Source organism: Pinus tabuliformis, chromosome 3_2 (genome assembly GCF_031772625.1).
Source record: "Pinus tabuliformis cultivar Carrire ecotype Pingquan chromosome 3_2, CPIR1, whole genome shotgun sequence".
NCBI lineage: Eukaryota > Viridiplantae > Streptophyta > Pinopsida > Pinales > Pinaceae > Pinus > Pinus tabuliformis.
Window position 1 is genome coordinate 695,650,354 of NC_142302.1, and position 7,739 is coordinate 695,658,092.

Below are 7,739 nucleotides of genomic sequence, written 5' to 3' on the forward strand. Positions count from 1 at the left end.
GTTGAATATTTTGCTTTGTGGTCTAACGTGCATATAATTCAGGAATAAAGGATAAAATCAAGGAAAATGGAAAAGACCTTGGTGAAAACTCAAATGGGACAAGGGAGAATAATTATAGGAGGTAAATCCTCCTCATTTACTACCCCTCCATTCAAATATCCCTCCATTAACTCAGAGTGCAAACAACCATCACTTTGAAGACTAGAAGATAGTCGAGCAAGTGAAAGTGACAAAAACTAGTTTATCAGATGTATAAATATAGAGGTTTAGGACCTCTGTAGGATTCAAACATCTATTGTAAAAAATCTACTTTATTTCTCAGTTGCAAGACTTGTGACTGTTTGTTCTGTAATCCATGGTTCTAATAATGAGAATGAGTTCTGTTTTAAGCCAGCTCTAAGTTAACTTAGAGGGCTGAAGCTCTTGGGTTAGGGCCCGAACCGAGCAGCCAAAGCTCCTCTTTACTGTACATGTATGATAGCATAGATTCCTAGTTTTCATTATTCATTTTCTTAAATAGCATAGATTCATGGTTTTTCTATTCATTTGTTTAAATACATTTTTGGTTCTATTCATCTACGTTGTGCTTTAGTTTACTTTCATTTGTGCCTTCTTTCAGTTCATAGGTTAGTTAGGAGAAAAATATCACCATAAGGTTTCTCGCAGGTGTCTTTGCCTCATCTCCTCCCTTTGGGACCATGACTTGATGAAGAGACCCTTCAGCAACCCCAAAACTATAGTTTTCTTGTTCTTGCATGAGCTATGAAATTTGTCTTTTGATTTAGTTACTTATTCAACCTCACTATGTTTTTCTGTCATTTTCATTTAAAAACCTCCTTCAGCACGTTCTTCATGCACCGCTTCCTCACCGTCCGATCCACAAAAAACCGTCACAACCACCGTCTGATTCATTAGTTTTATTCAACTGCCACCTTGCATGAAGTATTCCATGTACTTTATGCACTTTAAGTCCCCACCGTCGATTTGCATTGCCTAATCTGATGGTTATCGCATCACCTCAACACTTTATGCTCTTTAAACCCCCACCGTCGATCTACCTTGCTTGATATGACGGCTAGCGCTTCACCCAATTGCCAACTCACTTAGTTGATCTCCACCATTGATCAGCCCCACCTAATCCAATGACTATCGCACAATCTGGCGTGGATTATTGCATGACTGTTATCCAGCTGAGAGCATGTGAGAAAAGTGGTTTCCTTGTGCTTTGTGTCGCAAAATAAGGCTAATAGAATGAAATTTTAGAATTTTGCTTATGGCCTTGAGGGCACGCAAGAAACTACTTACCGCCTTAGAAACCTGCTCCAACATTTCCACATGTTTCTTTCTCACGTGATACAATCTCCACCGTCCATCTCTTGACTTAATCTGCATGATAATATTTCAGATGTTCATCACTTCGTTATCCTGTTCGTCCATCGGTTTGTTACCATGTCTGTCTGTCTCTTGACTTAACCTCTTTGATAAGACCTTAGTCGTTCATCCTGTTCACCCATCTAGTCACTTAAGCCTTCATGATAAGATCCTCGTCGTTCATATGCTTCGTTACCATGGCTACCCATCTCTTAACTTAATTCTTTGCGATAAGATCTTTGTCGTTCATCTGCTTCATTTACCCTGTTCATCCATTTATTCACTTAAGCTCACATGATAAGATCTCCACTATTCATCTTCTGCTCGTTGATCAATCCAATGGTCCCTATGCACTACTGCATCCTTACATCCTCCTTTCATTAATTTTGACCTCCGATTACTCTTCTGCTTGAAAACCAATTTAGCTTAAGTTTCTTTTCTTACACCTTAGTATAGTTTAATTCTCTTTCCTTCTCTAACTTAGATAGCAGCATTAAGTTAGTGTTGATTTAGCAATCCTGTTAGCATAGTTGTTTATATGGTTAATTACGTTATGGTGTAGTTTAGCATTACATGTTGTTTTCTTCATTACTGCAATAGAGTATCTCTCTCTTAGAATAGCTTTTCTCTTCTTCCATCAAAGAATTATGGTTCTTTTGACCCTATAGAAGCCTGGCTTGGAACCCCTGGGGTCTCTTGCGAAATAAACAATGACAACAGGCAGGACCTTCACTTCTACTTGTGCATATAGCACTGTAACCTCCATGTTTGTATGAAGCCCGAGTTGATAAGTAAAGTTGGTAGCCCTGGGAGTTACAAAATTCTTGTTGCAATAACTAGGCTCATCATTTTAGGGTAGAAGGAAGAAAAACTAACAAACTGGGATCTACATATGCTATGATCATTGGCTTGGAAAATAAGATGGACAATATGAATATTGAAATAATGAATACTGTTAGCAAACAAATGGACTGTTTGAAATTTTAGCAAAAACTAGAAAAAAAACACGAGTCATTGTCTATTTTTTGTCCAAAGTGTAGAAATAATCATCCTTTAAGAGAATTTCATAATGATATGAAAAGTTCTAATAAATATTTTATTTATGCAAAGAATCATGCCACCGAGGATTGCCCCTCCATACCAGGAATAAAATATGTACTCGAAGGAGAGCATTCCAAACCTGAGTCCTTAGATGCCATGGGAGCACGAAGGAACTGGCCATAAGTAAGTGCATGTATGGCTCGTGAACCATATTTTTATGGCTATAATGCATCTCCATATTCCTATTATAATAATAATAATCACTCTCAACATTGGCAGCATGGGAACCATTTCCATCATGGAAAACCCTGTCAACCTTCACAACAAGGATGGAGAGGGCCAAACCATTCATATCATTCCTATCCTGCTAAGATGCCATCATATCCCCTTTCCTATGCACCACACCATATGTCACAACCATCTTTTCCCTCCCTACCTGAGCAGAGTCAATCATTGCCACCATTGCCTTTGCCACAACCATTTAGACCACCTCAACTACGAGCTCAACCAGTACCGAATCCTAATAATAAGGTGGTACAACTGATTCATTCAGTTGGACTGTCCCCTCTCCCTACCTATCAAAACTTTCCGGTTGGGATAAATGAGCTTCAATTGAGATTGGGAAGGGTGTTTGAACCAGAAATAAATAGTCCACGATGATTATCGAGGAGAAAAATGAGGAGGTAACCCCTGATCATTCGAAAAAAATATCACCCTTCAACCGATTCCTGTACCTTCAGATACACCATCTTCTTCAAATCAGCCCTCTTATCTAGAGCAGTTGGCCATGGAGAAGAGCGACCCCGAGTCCACCTTGTCTTATGAATTAAGGAATATTTGTATAAAGGTTCATTTACTTTAGGCTATTTGAGAAATTCCCATGTGCACAAAGATCATTTGGGAATTATGTCTTAAGAAGCCAGGGGGGAAGAGAGTAAAACCTCAGACCATTCAGTTTGTTGGTAGAGCAGCTGAGTTTATGACATGATGCATATCAATGGAGAAATATATAGATCCTAGAAACCCAGTTGTTCCTTTCCAGATAGGTGATATTCTTGTCTCTAATGTATTAATAGACCTGGGGTTGGCCATTAATGTGATGACTAGGAAAACCATGGAAAAATTTAGGTTGAGCCATATTTGTCCCACACCCACCATCCTTGAACTTGCAAACAAATCTAAAATAAAGCTCGATGGAGTATTGGATGATGTGTTGGTCTCTATAGATTCATGAGAATACCCCATGGATTTCATTGTGCTTCAGCGAAAGAATCTTGTGGGAGGACATCCTTTGATTCTGGGACAACCATGGCTTGCCATGACTGATCCTTATATTGGATGTCGCTCCAATGATATGTACACTTCACATGGAGACTCTAGGAAAAGGGTCACCTTATACCCACCTACTAGATCTATTCGAGAACTCAAGGATACCTTATGGTTAGATTATGACAGTAGTGATGAGGAGAATCGACCTATTTCTTTGATTCAACATCATACCAAGTCTGCTCAGGATGGTGAATTGCAAGATTTCTTGAACAATCTAGACACTATGCCTAGTTTTGATACACTTCATTAGATCTTTAGTCTAGATTTCCAAGAAAAATCTAACTCACAACCTTCCTTATCCCATACTGTGGCATCATCTTCCTGTACTCTTGAACCCGAGACCACTCTTGTTGAAATTAGTCCATGCAAATCCTTACAGATTAGTTTAGACCTAGATTCATCTCAACAAGAGCAGCTTGTTACCTCTTTGCAAGATCATTTGGATGCATTCGCTTGGAGTAATGATGACATGAAAGACATTCCTCCTGAGACTTGTACTCATCATATCTATATCCACGAGGGAGCTCGACCTGTTTGACAACCCTAGAGACGAATTAATCCTGCACTAAGAGATATTCTTAAGGAATAATTACAAAAACTCTTAGACACTAATTTCATCTACCCCATTTTTGACATCCAATGGGTCTTTACATTAGTGATAGTCGCTCAGAAAGATGGGAGATGGCGTATTTACATTGATTATTGGGAATTAAACAAAGCCACTCTCAAGGATTACTTTCCCCTTCCTTTCATCAATCAGGTGCTAGATACCCTTGCCAGTAAAAACGTGCTTTTGATTTTTAGATGGCTCCAATGGGTATAACCAAATCTAGATCGTACCTTTAGATCAAGACAAAACCACCTTTACATGCCCTTGGCGTACATTTTCCTATCGAGTGCTTCCTTTCGGGTTGTGTAATGTACCCACTACCTTTCAAAGGGTTGTGCTAGCTAATTTTGCTAATCTTCAATGTGTTGAGATTTATATGAATGACTTTTCTATCTTTGGTAACTCATTTTGATGAAGCTCTTAAAAATTTAGAAAAATTTCTTTTATGTTTCCAAGAGGCTCATCTTGCTTTGAGTGATAAAAATGTAGGTTAATGCGCAAAGCAGGAGTGGTTCTTGGTCATTTGATTTTTGAGAAAGGTATTCAGGTACACCCCGCTAAAATTAAAGTTTTTATTCATCTACCTGCCCCCAAAACTCAAAGGGAAGTGATAAGTTTCCCGAGACATGTTGGTTATTAAGGGAGATTCTTTGAAATATTTTCCTATATTGCTAGCCCCCTTTTTCGATTACTAGCTAAGGATAGTGAATTCACTTGGTACATGGCTTTCCAGTGGTCATTTGAAACATTGAAGGAAAAATTAGTACAAGCACCAGTTTTGAGAGGACCAAACTGGTCGCTACCATTTCAGATTTCCTCCAATTCTTGAGACGCTGCTATTGGTGGAGCCACAACACAAGAAGAGAATAAACAATACTATGCTATTTACTACATCAATAAAAAAATTTAACTTGCCGAACTTAACTATACAGTGACCGAGGAAGAATTTTTAGCCATTATTTTTTCTATTAACAAATTTAGACATTATATTACAGGATATGAAGTTTATGTGCATATTGATCATTCTTCTATAATATATTTAATTAATAAACCCTTAACTAGCATTAGAGTGACTAGGTGGTTACTTTTATTACAGGAATTCAATGTTACAATTGTTGATAGGCCAAGAAAGTAGAATGTTTCAGTTGATTATCTTTCCAGATTAAACAATCTCAGCAAAGCAATTCCCATTGATGATGATTTCCTTGATGAACATTTTTTTCTATGTCAACAAAATTTGCATGGTTTGCTGACATAGACAACTATTTAGCCACCGAAGAGACACCACCTCACTTATCCGCTCATGAAAAGCATAATATTATTCAGAAAAGCACTTCATATTCTTAGATATCGGGAGACATCTTTTACACTAGACTAGATTTTGTTATTTGTAGATGTGTAAGAGAGGAAGAAATGTTTGATATTTTAAAGTCTACCCATGATGAACCTCGTGGTGGCCACTTTATTGACAAACAAACTGCATATAAAATTTTAGGCACTGGCTATTTTTGGCCTTCTTTGTTTAAGGATGCCAAACAATATGTTAGGCATTGTGATGGTTGTCAATGAATGGCTCAACCTGCTCAAGCCAATGAAATGCCTTTATTTCCTCAAGTTATGATTGAGCCCTTTGAAAAATGGCCTATTGATTTTGTAGGAGCCATAAATCCCACATCTTTAAATAAAAAGCATATCTTGGTTTGTACTGATTTGTTACTAAATGGGTAGGGGCTAAAGCTATTTCTTTTTCCACTGAAAAAGTTGTTGTTGATTTTTTGTTTAGTGAATTTTTTACTAGATTTGGTGTTCCTAGAGGAATTTTTTCTGACAATGGACCATAGTTTGTTTCTAACTCGGTACAGAAAGTCATGAATCAATATACGATTCGGCACAAGAAATCTACACCATACCACCCACAAGAAAATGGCTAGGTGGAATCCACAATTAAGGTGATCGAATCCATCCTTGTTGGCTTAGTGGGTCTTGAACCAGGTTCAAAGTAAAGTTTTCCAAACAAATCCCTACACTACTGGCCCTTTTGGCATCTAATAGCAGAGCATGGACTGAAATCTCACCCGAAGTAGTATGGGGAGATGCTGGAACCAAGTTGCTACACCTAGAGATGAGCGTGATCTCATTTTATGCCCTAAAACTTCCTTCACGCAGATCGATAAGCCCCAAGGGATTATCGATATAACTTCTCTTAATCAGATTCTATACCTCCACGAAGGTCTACGACTGTCTTTTGTAAACCCTAAACAGGTGACTCAACCCTTTACGCACCTCTGTAACTACGCTTAAGTCTATATTTGCCCAGATTGGCTTAAGTGTTTGATAATATTAACATGCAATAAGATATTCTTCGCGTAAATAGTTATTATTACTTGCATTCATATGACAATGAAAACCATGTAAAATCGCGCATCAATATAGTGTTAATTCATAAACCCATCATTCATCATAACGTAAAAGCACATTCATTCATAGCAAAAATAGATAGACAAAACACAAATATCTCCAGAATAATCTATTTATTGATACTTCAGTTCTTCTTACAGACTCTAGACTTCCCTGCGCATTCAGCTACATGGGTCCACGCACTCAGCTGCGGACTCTACTCTAGGCCTCTGCGCACATAGCTGTGGAGCCTCTCTTCTACTATAAGACTTCCTTGCTCTTACTTCTAATGACTCATTACATCTTCATTATTCATTACTATTTATGCCTTAGACTCTTTAAGACTCTCCTTTCTATACAATCCCATGGTCTGCGGACCATGGGTAGGTCTATACAAGCCAAAAAAAGTTACATAATAGAAGGGTTAAAACCTTTATGACACTTTACCATCTACATGCTCCACGACCACATTTTGCAGAGACTTTACATTCTTTACAGAAAAACTTAGGCTTTTTGTCCCAAAATTGACCCTAAGGGACCCTATCCCAATAGGCCCCCAACAAAAATATTGTTACTCGCCCTCAAGTCACTCTGGTGGTGTGGAGATCTTACCCTAGAGACCTCCCAATTCGACCTGTGCCACTGCTACCTTAGTCACGCTTTGTGTGGTAGCCTGCTTGATCTGATCTGCCAGCTACTCTGTTGTTGGTCCTACAATGTCTTTGTTTATCTTCTTTTGTGTCCTTTGTAGGCCTGCCAGCTTCTCTTCATTGGTGGCAGATATATCATAGGCCTCACCTAGCTAAGGCCCCAATTTTTCCTTGAGAACCGCCTCTTTCCATTGCACCCGATCCAGATGTTCGAGAAACTACTTCACATCATGCAACTTAGCCAATCATTGTGATATAGTGACGATGCGCATCGTCCCTCTTGCTTCATCATATTGCTATAATAATTCATAGGCTTTTGTATTCAACCTCTATAGGTTAGG